This window comes from Oryx dammah, unplaced genomic scaffold, assembly GCF_014754425.2.
Source record: "Oryx dammah isolate SB20612 unplaced genomic scaffold, SCBI_Odam_1.1 HiC_scaffold_8, whole genome shotgun sequence".
In the NCBI taxonomy this organism is placed as follows: domain Eukaryota; kingdom Metazoa; phylum Chordata; class Mammalia; order Artiodactyla; family Bovidae; genus Oryx; species Oryx dammah.
Window position 1 is genome coordinate 15,238,515 of NW_024070192.1, and position 12,148 is coordinate 15,250,662.

General features: G+C 42.8%; 1 non-coding gene across 1 annotated transcript; it reads right to left on the reverse strand.

Annotated features, from left to right (window-relative positions):
- Positions 1-3,822: 3,822 nt before the first annotated feature.
- TRNAC-GCA lies at positions 3,823-3,894 on the reverse strand. Its single transcript has one exon. It is a non-coding gene; the product is annotated as a tRNA-Cys (tRNA).
- Positions 3,895-12,148: the final 8,254 nt, after the last annotated feature.

Here is a 12,148-nt window from a genome sequence, read left to right on the forward strand (position 1 = left end):
TGTTGCTGCAAATGGCATTATTTCATTCTTTTTAATGGCTTAGTAATATTCTATTGTATATATCACATCTTCATTATCCATTCATCTGTTGATGGATATTTGGGTTGGCTATTATAAATGGTGCTGCTGTGAACATAGGGGTGCATGTATCTTCTCAAATTATAGTTTTGTCTGGGTATATGCCCAGCAGTGGAAATGCTGGCAAATCTATTTTTAGTTTTATGAGGAGCCTTAATACTGTTTTCCATGGTGGATGCACCAACTCTCATTCCCACAAACAGTGTAAGAGAGTTCCTTTCTCCCCACACCTGTTCCAGCATTTATTATTTGTAGACTTTTTGATGAAGGGCCATTCTGACTGGTGTGAGGTGATACCTCATTGTAGTTTTGATCTGTATTTCTCTAATATTAGCGATTTTCATGTGCCTATTGGCCCTTATGTCTTTTTTGGAGAAACTAGGTCTTCTGCCCATTTTTTGATTGGGTTGTTGTTTTTTTGCTTTTGAATTGTATGAGCTATTTGTATATTTTGGAAATTAAGTCACATCAATTGAAAATTTTCTTCCAGGTTTACAGGTTGTCTTCTCATTTTGTTTATGGTTTCCTTTTTGTGCAAAAGCTTATGAGCTTAAGTCCCATTTGTTTGTTTTTGCTTTTATTTCTATTTATGTCAGAGAATGTTTTGCCTGTGTTCTCTTCTAGGAGCTTTATGGTGTCTTATATTTAAGTCTTTAAGACGTTTTGAGTTTATTTTTGTATGATGTGAGGGTGTGTTCTAACTTCATTGATTTACATGCAGCTGTCCAAGTTTCCCAGCACTGCTTGAAGACTGTCTTTTCTCCATTGTATATTCTTGCCTCCTTTGTCAAGGATTAATTGTCCATAGGTGTGTAAGTTTATTTCTGGGCTCTCTATTCTATTCCACTGATCCGTATGTCAGTTGTATGCCAATATTATGCTATTTTGATTACTGTAGCATTGTGGTATTGTCTGAAGTCTAGGAGGGTTATGCCTCCTGCTTTGTACTTTTTCATCAGGATTTCGTTGGCAATCCTGGGTCTTTTCTGGTTTCATATAAAGTTTAGGATTATTTGCTCTAGTTCTGTAAAATAAAGTCATGGGTATTTTGATAGGAATTGCATTAAATCTGTAGATTGCTTTGGGTAGTATGCCTATTTTAACAGTAGTATTTCTTCCAATCCAAGAACATGGGCTAGCTCTCCATTTCTTTGAGTAATCTTCAGTTTCCTTTATCAATGTTTTGTAGTTCTTAGCATATAAGTTTTTACCTCCTTGAGGTTTAAATTCTTAAGTATTTTATTTTTCTTGATGGGATTTTTTAAAAGATTGTTTACATTCCTTTCCTGATATTTCATTGTTAGTGTGGAGAAATGAAACCCATTTCTATATGTTAATCTTGGATCCTGCTACCTTGCTGAACTCATTTATTAGTTCTAGTAGTTTTTGTCTGGAGTCTTTAGGGTTTTCTATGATATAGTATCTTGTCATCCCTACCAATCTGAATACCTTTTATTTCTTGTCTGATTGCTATGGCTAGGACTTCCAGTACTATGTTGAAGAGAAGTGATGAGAGTGGGCATCCTTGTCTTTCTCCAGATTTTAGTGAGAAGGCTTTCAGTTTTTCACTGTTGAATATTATATTAGCTGTGTGTTTGTCATAGTTTTTATTATGTTGAGATATGTTCCCTCTATACCCACTTCCCTAAGAGTTTTTAGCATGAATGGCTGTTGACTTTTTATCCAATGCTTTTTCTGCATCTATTGAGATGATCAGGAGGTCTTTGCCTTTTCTTTTGTTGATGTGGTATATCGTATTGATTTTTCATATGCTGAACCATCCTTGTGACCCTGGGGTGGTCCACCCTGGTTGTGGTGTATGATCTTTCTTATGTATTGTTAGATTTGATGATATTTTTTTGAATTTTTGCCTCTATATTCATCAAAGATGTTGGCCTGTAGTTTTCTTCTTTTAGTGGTGTCTTTGGTTTTGATATCAAGGTGATGGTCGGCCACCTGTTTTTATAAAGTTTTATTGGAGAACAGTCACACTTGTTTTTGTATGGTCAAAGCCTATATGCAGGTCAGGAAGCAACAGTTAGAACTGGACATGGAACAACAGACTGGTTCCAAATAGGAAAAGGAATACGTTAAGGCTGCATATTGTCACCCTGCTTATTTAACTTACATGCAGAGTACATCATGAGAAATGCTGGGCTGTAAGAAGCACAAGCTGGAATCAGGATTGCCAGGAGAAATATCAATAACCTTAGATATGCAGATGACACCACCCTTATGGCAGAAAGTGAAGAGGAACTAAAAAGCCTCTTGATGAACGTGAAAGTGGAGAGTGAAAAAGTTGGCTTAAAGCTCAACATTCAGAAAACGAAGATCATGGCATCTGGTCCCATCACTTCATGGCAAATAGATGGGGAAACAGTGGAAACAGTGTCAGACTTTATTTTGGGGGGCTCCAAAATCACTGCAGATTGTGATTGAAGCCATGAAATTAAAAGACGCTTACTCCTTGGAAGGAAGGTTATGACCAACCTAGATAGCATATTCAAAAGCAGAGACATTACTTTGCCAACTAATGTCCATATAGTCAAGGCTATGGTTTTTCCAGTGGTCATATATGGATGTGAAAGTAGGACTGTGAAGAAAGCTGAGCACCGAAGAATTGATGCTTTTGAACTGTGGTGTTGGAGAAGACTCTTGAGAGTCCCTTGGACTGCAAGGAGATCCAACCAGTCCATCCTAAAGGAAATCAGTGCTGGGTGTTCATTGGAAGGACTCATGCTCTAAAGCTGAAACTCCAATACTTTGGCCACCTCATGTGAAGAGCTGACTCATTGGAAAAGACCCTGATGCTGTGAGGGATTGGGAGCAGGAGGAGAAGGGGACGACAGAAGATGAGATGGCTGGATGGCATCACCGACTCAATGGACATGAGTTTGAGTGAACTCTGGGAGTTGGTGATGGACAGGGAGGGCTGGTGTGCTGTGACGGGGTCACAAAGAGTCGGACACGACTGAGTAACTGAAGTGAACTGATGGGTGTTTTTGCACTATGAGTATTTACAACAAAGACAATAGTAGCCTACAAAGCCTAAACTATTTACTATTTGACCCATTACAGAAAAGCTTTGCTGACCCCTGTAGTAGATGATATACCCTAATGGTGGTGTAGAGGCCAGAGACCAGTCATTTACATATTAGTGTCTCACTGGCCCAAAATAATAGAAATCCTTCACAGTGTAACCAACTTGGCATTTACTGAGCAGCTACTATGTGCCAGAGTCTATAGTAAGCAATAGGAACACAATCATAGACAAGAGAACCATATTGCCCTTATACTCCAGCAAGGTTGCTCAGCTTAGAAAGTCACGCATGTTACCAATATACACAGACAGAAAGTTATGGAGGAATACGCGGTGCTTCTGTCACTTGCACTGTCATGCTGAACATTGGCAGCGCACGACCTATAACTCTAAGCAATGATTCTTTGCAGCTTATTCAGATCCCAGGGAGATGATTCACTACATCCCTGACACTATGTCCTCAAAATTCTAGATGACTTTGTCAATACCACAGAGGTTTGTGGATTGCGCCACTGCTGATGTTGGAGAAAAACACTTCTTTGGCACACAGGGAGAATTTGAGCAGTGGGAGGTCTCAGTGAAGTTGCTCAGTTGTGTCCGACTCTTTGTGACCCCATGGACTATAGCCCACCAGGCTCCTCCATCCATGGAATTTTCCAGGCAAGAGTACTGGAGTGGGTTGCCATTTCCTTCTCCAGGGGGTCTTCCCAACCCAGGGATTGAACCTGGGTCTCCTGCATTGCAGGCAGACACTTTACCGTCTGAGCCACCAGGGAAGCCCCAGGTAAGATCAAGGCAAATTAAATATGTGGTCAAACTTTCCTTTCAGCACTAGATTGTTGCAAAACCATGTACGATTTTGCAGTGGGGCTGAGGGTCCAATTTCTTCTCTTAGTACCCTTCCAATTTATGGCTCTCAGAGTACTTATGAAATCATATGGTATTAACTGTATTAAACCATTTGTATTATATTTGTGCATATGTAGGTCTAGATATACTATACGAAGAGTGATGCCAATTCTTTACATTGTCAATTAATAGGCTTTGCACACTAGAATTGAAATCCTTCTATGTATCTATTTAATAAGATTTCATTAAACCTTTACAAAATTAAATTTAACATTTAACTTTAAACAATTTCAGTGTAAAATTTTGCCATGCGTTATATGTTTTATTTTGCTTTTTTTTTTTTTTTTTTTGCTGGTCTGGGCTGTGCATGGTATGGATCTTAGTTCCCCTACCAGGGATCAAACCTGGGCCCTCAGCAGTGAAAGTACAGTGTCTTAACCACTGGACTGCCAGGAATTCCCTTATTTTGCCTTTTTAATGCATGGTTTTGAATAACTTAGAAGGAAAATAGCATATATAAAATCATGTTTTCCTTTTTACGTTACATTTTGGATGTAAATAATCCAAACTTTTTGTACTTTTAATACAATTTTACTTTTAATCCTTTATTACAAGCAATTGAACACACATTATGTGAAAACCTAGATTATAATAATATAACATGATTTGCCCAAAATGAAGACAAAAATAAATTTATAAAATAATACAGTAGTTCCTAAATTGTGTGTCATTTTCTTTACTCAGATAAACATTGGTCCATCAGTGGAATACTCATTCACTCATAATTGTCTTTAAAATTTTGCCAGCTTTTAATCATATCAAAACAATACCTTGATGTGTACTTTTCACCACATGTGAAGGAATACTTGTCAGGGTAACAAGAGTTTAAAGGTTTTTTATTTAACTGTTTGCTGGCTTGTAGTTTATAATGCTTAATATTTAGACAAATGATACCTGGGAATTTATACTCTTGCCCCAGGGCCCTCAAATGGAGAAGCTGGTCTGTAAGACCCAATCTTTGTACTTAAGGAGCTCATAGTCCAAAGGGAGAGACTAGTAGGCCATTATAATTGTTGTTGTAAAATAATAGAGTGCTAGGGAAATGTTTCCAGGGGATGGGATGTGGTCATGGAGGACTTTCTGGAGGAAGCTATTTCTAGGCTTAGAGCTAAAGGATAAATTAGCTGTTAACTAGGTCAAGAGCAGGAAGGAACAGAAATGGGAAAATGACATCGGATGAGAGTTCCAGCCAGAAGGAACAGTGTATGGCAAGGGTAGTAAAACTGTCCTTTTTTTTTTTCAAACTTTTTATTTTGTATTGGGGGAAAGCTGATCAACAGCACTGTGATAGTCTCAAGTAAACAGGGAAGGGACCCAGCCATACATATACCTGTATCTGTTCCCCCTCGTACTCCCCTCAGCAGCAGAGTTTTTCTATGAAGGATCAGATAGTAAATATTTAAGCCTTTGCAAGTCATGCAGGCTCTGTTGCAACTACTCAACTTTGCTGTTGTATGTAAAAATATGTTGCTATGTGTACTGTAGACAAAATGTAAGTGTATGGGTGTGGATGTGTTCCAACAAGACTTTATTTACAAAACAGGTAGCAGGCTTGAAGATCCTAGTTTGCCATCTCCTTAGTAAATGGGAAGGCCCAGAGTTCAGAGAAAGCTTATTTGAGGTGCTGAGAGTCCATTAAGATGGCTGGTGCAGAGACGATGGGGTAGGAGCAGGGAGGGAGGAGTCTGAGGAGTTAAGAACAAGGCTGCAGGGACTTCCCTGGTAGTCCAGTGGCTAAGACTTTATGCCTCCAATGCAGGGGGCCCGGGTTCAATTCCTGGTTTGGGAACTAGGTCCCACATCCTGCAACTAAGAGTTTGTGAGCTGCAGCTAAAAATCCTGCATGCCGCAACTGAGACCCGTCCAGGCAAATAAACAAAACAGAGTATTTTTTTGAATTTTATTTATTTACTTGGCTGTGCTGTGTCTCCCGTGCAGCATGGGCTTTTCTCTAGTTGTGGCGAGCGGGGGCCACTCTCTAGTTGAGGCACAAGGGCTTCTCATTGTGGTGGCTTCTCTTCTTGCGGAACCCAGGCTCTAGAGTGTTCAGGCTTCAGTAGTTGTGGTCCAGGGGCTTATTTGTCCTGCAGCACGTGGAATCTTCCTGGACCAGGGATCAAACATACATCTGCACTGGCAGGTGGATTCTTTACCACTGACTCACAGGGAAGTCCAAATAAAATAAATATTTTTTAAAAAAGAACAAAGCTGCAGAACGTGGAGGGGAGGAGTTTGGATGTGGAGACTGGAGAGGTTGCTGCTGTACATGTCCTGGGCTAAGGTAGTAGTGGGAAGAGGGAGTGAATGGTTTGGGGAGAGAGTCAGTGAGTGGTAATAGGTAGAGAGAGGGAGGGAGAGGGTCGAGGCCGACTACCAGACAGGCAGTGGGTAGATGGTGCTGTGAGAGGCAGGAGACCTGGGAGAAGCAGATTTGATGGGAAGTCAGGGGATTAGTGATGAGATCTCTTCCCCCTGTGTGTCAGTGCTTGCCCCCTGACACACACACACACCATCTTTATATGCAGACTGGCTTTTTTGGTCAGAAATGTGGCTGGCAGTTACTATAAAAATACAGTCTATGAACCCTGAGAAAGTTGGAGGGAAGCTGAGCCTACAGAGCTAAATACCTTTGTCATGACAATCCCGGGGCATAATGACTATTGACAGGTTTTCTCTAGCCTCTGAGGACTGTAGGCTTTGGTTACTCTGGTTCCCTTTTATTCACAACTAATTTAATGACAGCGCAAGGACCTGGGATCTGCTAGTAACAACAGCCGACTCGGTCAGGAAAGACAGCTTCACCCAGGCAGGAAAGCTGGTCAACCAGATGGGCTGGCACTTGGAATGTAAAGTGTCCCAAGATGCTGGCTCCAGGGTGGGGATGGGGGCGTGGGGGATGGTGATATTGCCGTAGCTCCTCACCAGTAGGCACCCTGGGGTGGTGGGTATCCTGTGTGAAATGAGGGTGCATGGGGAGAGGGGGCTGAGAGGAATAGGTTTGTTGACTACACCTGACGCATACCCTCACCAGGGTGGGTTAGCTGTAAACCTTGCTTGTCTTATCAGGACAGAACAAGGGGGAGCGTTTGCATGGCTGAAACAATTAGAGATTTTCTGGATGTAAACTGATGGACTTGTGGCATTTGTCATCAGTCAGAAACACAGGCCATAGACCAGCTCCCTTAGAACAGAAGCTGCTGGGGCACTCTGAACAGCGGTGGCCCCAGTGACACAGTGGGAAGCAGGTGCCTTTTGGTGCCTCTTAGGCTCTTAGACTGGTGTTTTGTAGGCCTCCGTCACCTCACCTGGATGACTGCCTCCCTGGTTCCCCTCTTGCCCTCTTCCAATCGGGCTGCCTGAGTGACCTTTTTAAAATGTAAATTGGATTTTGTCACTTCTCAGTTTAAAAGCCCTTCACGCTTTTCCATTGCATTAGGAGAAAATCCAGACTCTTTATCACGGCCTGCAAGACTGCCCACTGTGGCCCAGGTCTCCCTCTCCAGTATTTCTCCCCTAGAATCCCTTCAGCTCAAGTACACTGGCTTTCTCTCAGTTCTTCCAGTACTCCATGCTCACTACTTTAGGGTTCTTGTTGTTCAGTTGCTAAGTCATGTCTTACTCTTTGCAACCTCATAGACTACAGCACACCAGGCTTCCCTGTCCTTCTCCATCTCCCGGAGTTTGCTCAGACTCCTGTCCATTGTGTTGATGATGCCATCCAGCTATGTCCTAACTATTCCCTTTACTCCCTTATTCTAGAAAGTTCTTTGTACCTACCCCAATCCCTAATGTGGCTGACTCCTCGTATTTCAGATATCCACTTTACAATCACACCTCAGGACACAGACAGTAGAGAACAAACTTATGATGGCAAGGAGGTGGGGGCTCAGGGAAGGGGAGGAGAGGGTGGGATGCATGGAGAGAGTAACATGGCAACATATACATTACCATGTGTGAAATAGATAGCCAATGGGAATATGCTATGTGACTCAGGGAACTCAAACCAGGGCTCTGCAACAACCTAGAGGGGTGGGATGGGGAGGGAGGTGGGAGGGAGGTTTGAGAGAGAGGGGACATAGGGATACCTATGGCTGATTCATGTTGATGTTTGGCAAAAATCAACACAATATTGTAGAACAATTATACTTCAATTAAAAAAATAAATTTATTCATAAAATCACACCTCGGGGCTCCCCTGATGGTCCAGTGGTTAAGACTGTACTTCTGCTGAAGGGGGCACTGGTTCAATCCTTGGTCAGGGAACTAAGATACCACATCCCACTAGGGAAGGCCAAAAAATAATGATAAAAATCACACCTCAGAGGAAGCTTTCTTGACCACACAAGCTCTCACCCACTGCCACCCACTAAATTGTAAGCTCCTTAGAGGCAGGCACTATAATTAATTTGTTCACACTGTTTTTCCAGACTAGCACAGTGCCTGGAACATGTATGCTCCATAGATATTTGTGGAGAAAATAATAAATGAGTAAATAAAAAACTATTCAATTGATCCATCCCATCCATGGATGGATCCATCCATAAGTGTATCCGTCTATGTGTGTGAATGTGTAACTTCTGGTTACCTCTTCTGGATTCCAAACCACTGAATTTAAGGGCTTAACACAAATTTATTTTCTCATGTTCTATGTATCCAGTGTTCTCAACTGGGCAGTTTCTCTTGAGGTCTCTCATGTGGTTGCCGTCAGGTGGCAGCTGGGGCTAAGAGTCATCTGAAGTGACAGTTAATGCCGGCTGTCAACAGGGAACAGAGCTGGGCTGTCAACTAGAATGTCTACCCCTGGATTTTCCGTGTGGCTTGGGCTTGGTGGCCAGGTTCGAGAAGGAGTGTCCCAAAGAAGTATCTCCTTTCATCTAGGACAGGGGTCCCCAACCTCTGGGATCTAATGCCTGATGATCTGAAGCTAATGGAATAATAATAAAGTGCACAATAAATGCAATGCGCTTGAATCATCCCAAAACCAACACCCCCTGATTCCCCGTAAATGGAAAAATTGTCTTCCATGAAACTGGTCCCTCATGCCAAAAAGTTTGTGGACCACTGGCCCAGGAGACCAAGGCAAAAGCTGCATGGCTTCTTATGACCTAGTCTCAGAAGTCCCACATTGTCATTTAAGCCATATTCTACTAGTGATCAGTAAGTCACAGGAAACCTACATTCAAGGGAGGAAATTTTATGAGGGCATAAAGGGCTAGTACTGAGAAGCATGGTTCCCTGGGGGCCATATTTGCAGGCTAGTTGCCACGGCCTCTTACATCATGATAATATAGGTGCCTCTATTCCTAGTGTTGGAGAAGGAAATGGCAACCCACTCCAGTATTCCTGCCCGGAGAATCCCATGGACGGAGGAGCCTGGTGGGCTATAGTCCACGGGGTCACAAAGAGCTGGACATGACTGAGTCTCTTCGCTTTCACTTTCATTCCTAGTTTATATCCCTTTGTTTATTTGTCTTAGACTCTTCCCCTCACCTTCTATAACTTGTGTGCATTACTGCAAGGACACTTATGGGTAAGAGTTGAGCATCTCTCCCTCAAGTGCTCAGAGGGCTGACACTAGCCATTCAGTTCCTAGTTACTCCAGGAAACTGCTCTCTGTTTTGGATGCTAGCTTGCTGTGGGAGGAGCAGCAGTCTTTCCGCGCCTCTTGGTGTGATGGAACAGAGGCCAGCGATGCTGGTCGACATCCAGGAATCTTGGTGCTCACTGTTCATCGCCAAGAGCAGTGTGCTGACCCCGGCCAGCACGCTCAGCACTGAAATCACCGGCTTTGAGAGCCAAGCCCTCAGAGAATTGAGTTTGGGATAGTTTCAAGGGTGGGAGATGCCAGGCCTGTCTCAGTTCTGCCTTGGAGCTAGTGTTTTTAATCCAAATGTGAAAAACTCTGTCCCTCCACCTCTCTCGCACTCCCACACCTCCTCCTTCCCCTCTTTTCCAAATGTCCTTCCAGCTGCTATTTTCGATTCCGGCCTCAAGGCAAATGTTTCACTGTAGCAGAGTTACTGTAAAATTCCTTCCCGTGCTCCCACAGATAATGGGACAATTCCCTAGAGGACCTCAGAAACCTACCACTTCAGAAATGGCACAAAGGCAATCCCAAAAGGCAGATCTAAGGAAACAGAGCTCTCATAAAAGGTTATCATCAGAGGGACAGGGTCAAACAATATGATTGTTTTTCATGGCACTGGCTGAATCTAGGCACATTTTCTTTCTCTTTTGAGTACCATCTGTTTCAAAGCACCAAAGACAACTGAGGGGCAGAAAACAGTGTTATGAAGTTTGCCTAATGGGCCCGTAAACATACAAACCTGGGATATAAAAAGAACGCCAGTGGGCAGTGTATAAACAAGGAGAAAAACCTTATCTAAAAACAACTTGAAAAACTGCAGAGGAAGCAGCATCCTTGAAAAACAATGAGTCATAAATCTTTTTTTTTTTTTTTAACTCTGATGGACAGAGAATACATAAAAAGGGGCTGCAACGAATACTGATGATAGGTGTTTTCCATTTCACTGCCATTTCAGCATGTCTGGGGAAGGCGGGAGGATCGTCTATGTCAAGTTTAAGAAATAACACTGTCTGAATCATCATGAAAAGGAATCCCTCCAATTAAACACTTCTGGAAATCTGTGTGTTGTCTTGAAGCAGTGCTGTCTGGTTGCTAATTGGTTTCTCCAGTCATGCTTCAGCTTTTGAAATATACATTTCAGTTCAAATTCATTCCTTCAGTACTAAGGCAAGTTCAGATGGTCACCTTTATTGAATCTGCTTTAAATTGTAAAAACAGGTTGTTGACTGTCAGAGACAGAGATAAACGTCCTTCCTAAGCAAGTCAGAATGTAATTTACAAAAGTTACAAAAAGTGATGATAGTCAAGTGTTTCCTGCGGGACTCTCCCAGGAGACAGCCAAGTAGAAAGGTGAAGGTTTATGAGGACAAATGTATGGGTGTGGGGTAGATTTGGCCTCAGTTTCTAATCCCTTCCTCTCTTTATGTCCCTTTCCAGGGCATTTTGTAGATCCTCCCCAAAAGGGAAGGAATAGATTTTCCTACCCTTTGACTCTGAGTTTGGCCATCTGATTTACTTGGGCCAAAGGAACATTCATATGGATGGTATGAAGGCTTAAAGAAGGACTTGCTCCATTGAACATCTTACTTTTCCACCTCTGCCACTGCCAAGAGAAGAATGTGCCCAGGCTGACTGGCTGGTTCCCGGAGAAGAGGGAAAGACACATGGGCAGAGTTGCCCTGCTAAGCTCAGTCTGCAAGAAAGCCTCAGCTGACTGCCCATGAATGAGCAAGCTCAGTCCAGATCAGCCAACCCCAGCCAATCTCTAGCTGCATGAACTGTAATAATAAAGGATTGTTATTATTATGGTGGATTACTATTGTTATGCAATAGCAACTAATCCATAGAGGTGTTATGGGGTCATATTGACTCAGGTAGTTCTACAACCTCAGAATAGCCCTAATATCATAAGGGTTAATAACCAAATGAGTCAACAGAGACAGTAGTGGATATTTGCATAATGGGTCCACCATTCCTATCCAAAACCACAGAAAGCCTTCCTTAGCCTCAAGAAAATTCCTGAAACTTTACCTGAAACTTCCATCTTGGCTTGGGTTCCTCCACAAGTTGACATTGAGATAAGGACTCAAGTGCAAGTAGTTTAAGTGGTGTAAGTGTGGGAGTGGGTGATATAAGGGAGGGAGCAGATATTAGACAATAAAAGATGTGTCGCCAAACCAGCTAGGCCTTCCCACATGGCTCAAGTGGTAAAGAATCTGCCTGCCAACGCAGGAGACACAGGAGGCGTGGGTTCGATCCCTGGGTTGGGAAGATCCCTTGGAGGAGGAGATGGTAACAAACTACAATATTCTTGTCTGAAAAGTCCCATGGACAGAGGAGCCTGGTGGGCTACAACCCAAGGGGTCACAAAGAATTGGACATGACTGAGCATGCATGCACACTTGCATGTCAGCTACTATGAACAACTGGAGCTCAATCACACTGGGTGAGCTGAGAGCCGGTGTTGAACATTCCTCAGAGTAATCCCATCCAAGGGACAGGGAATTGGGGTATTTCTTCACCTCTGGACAGTC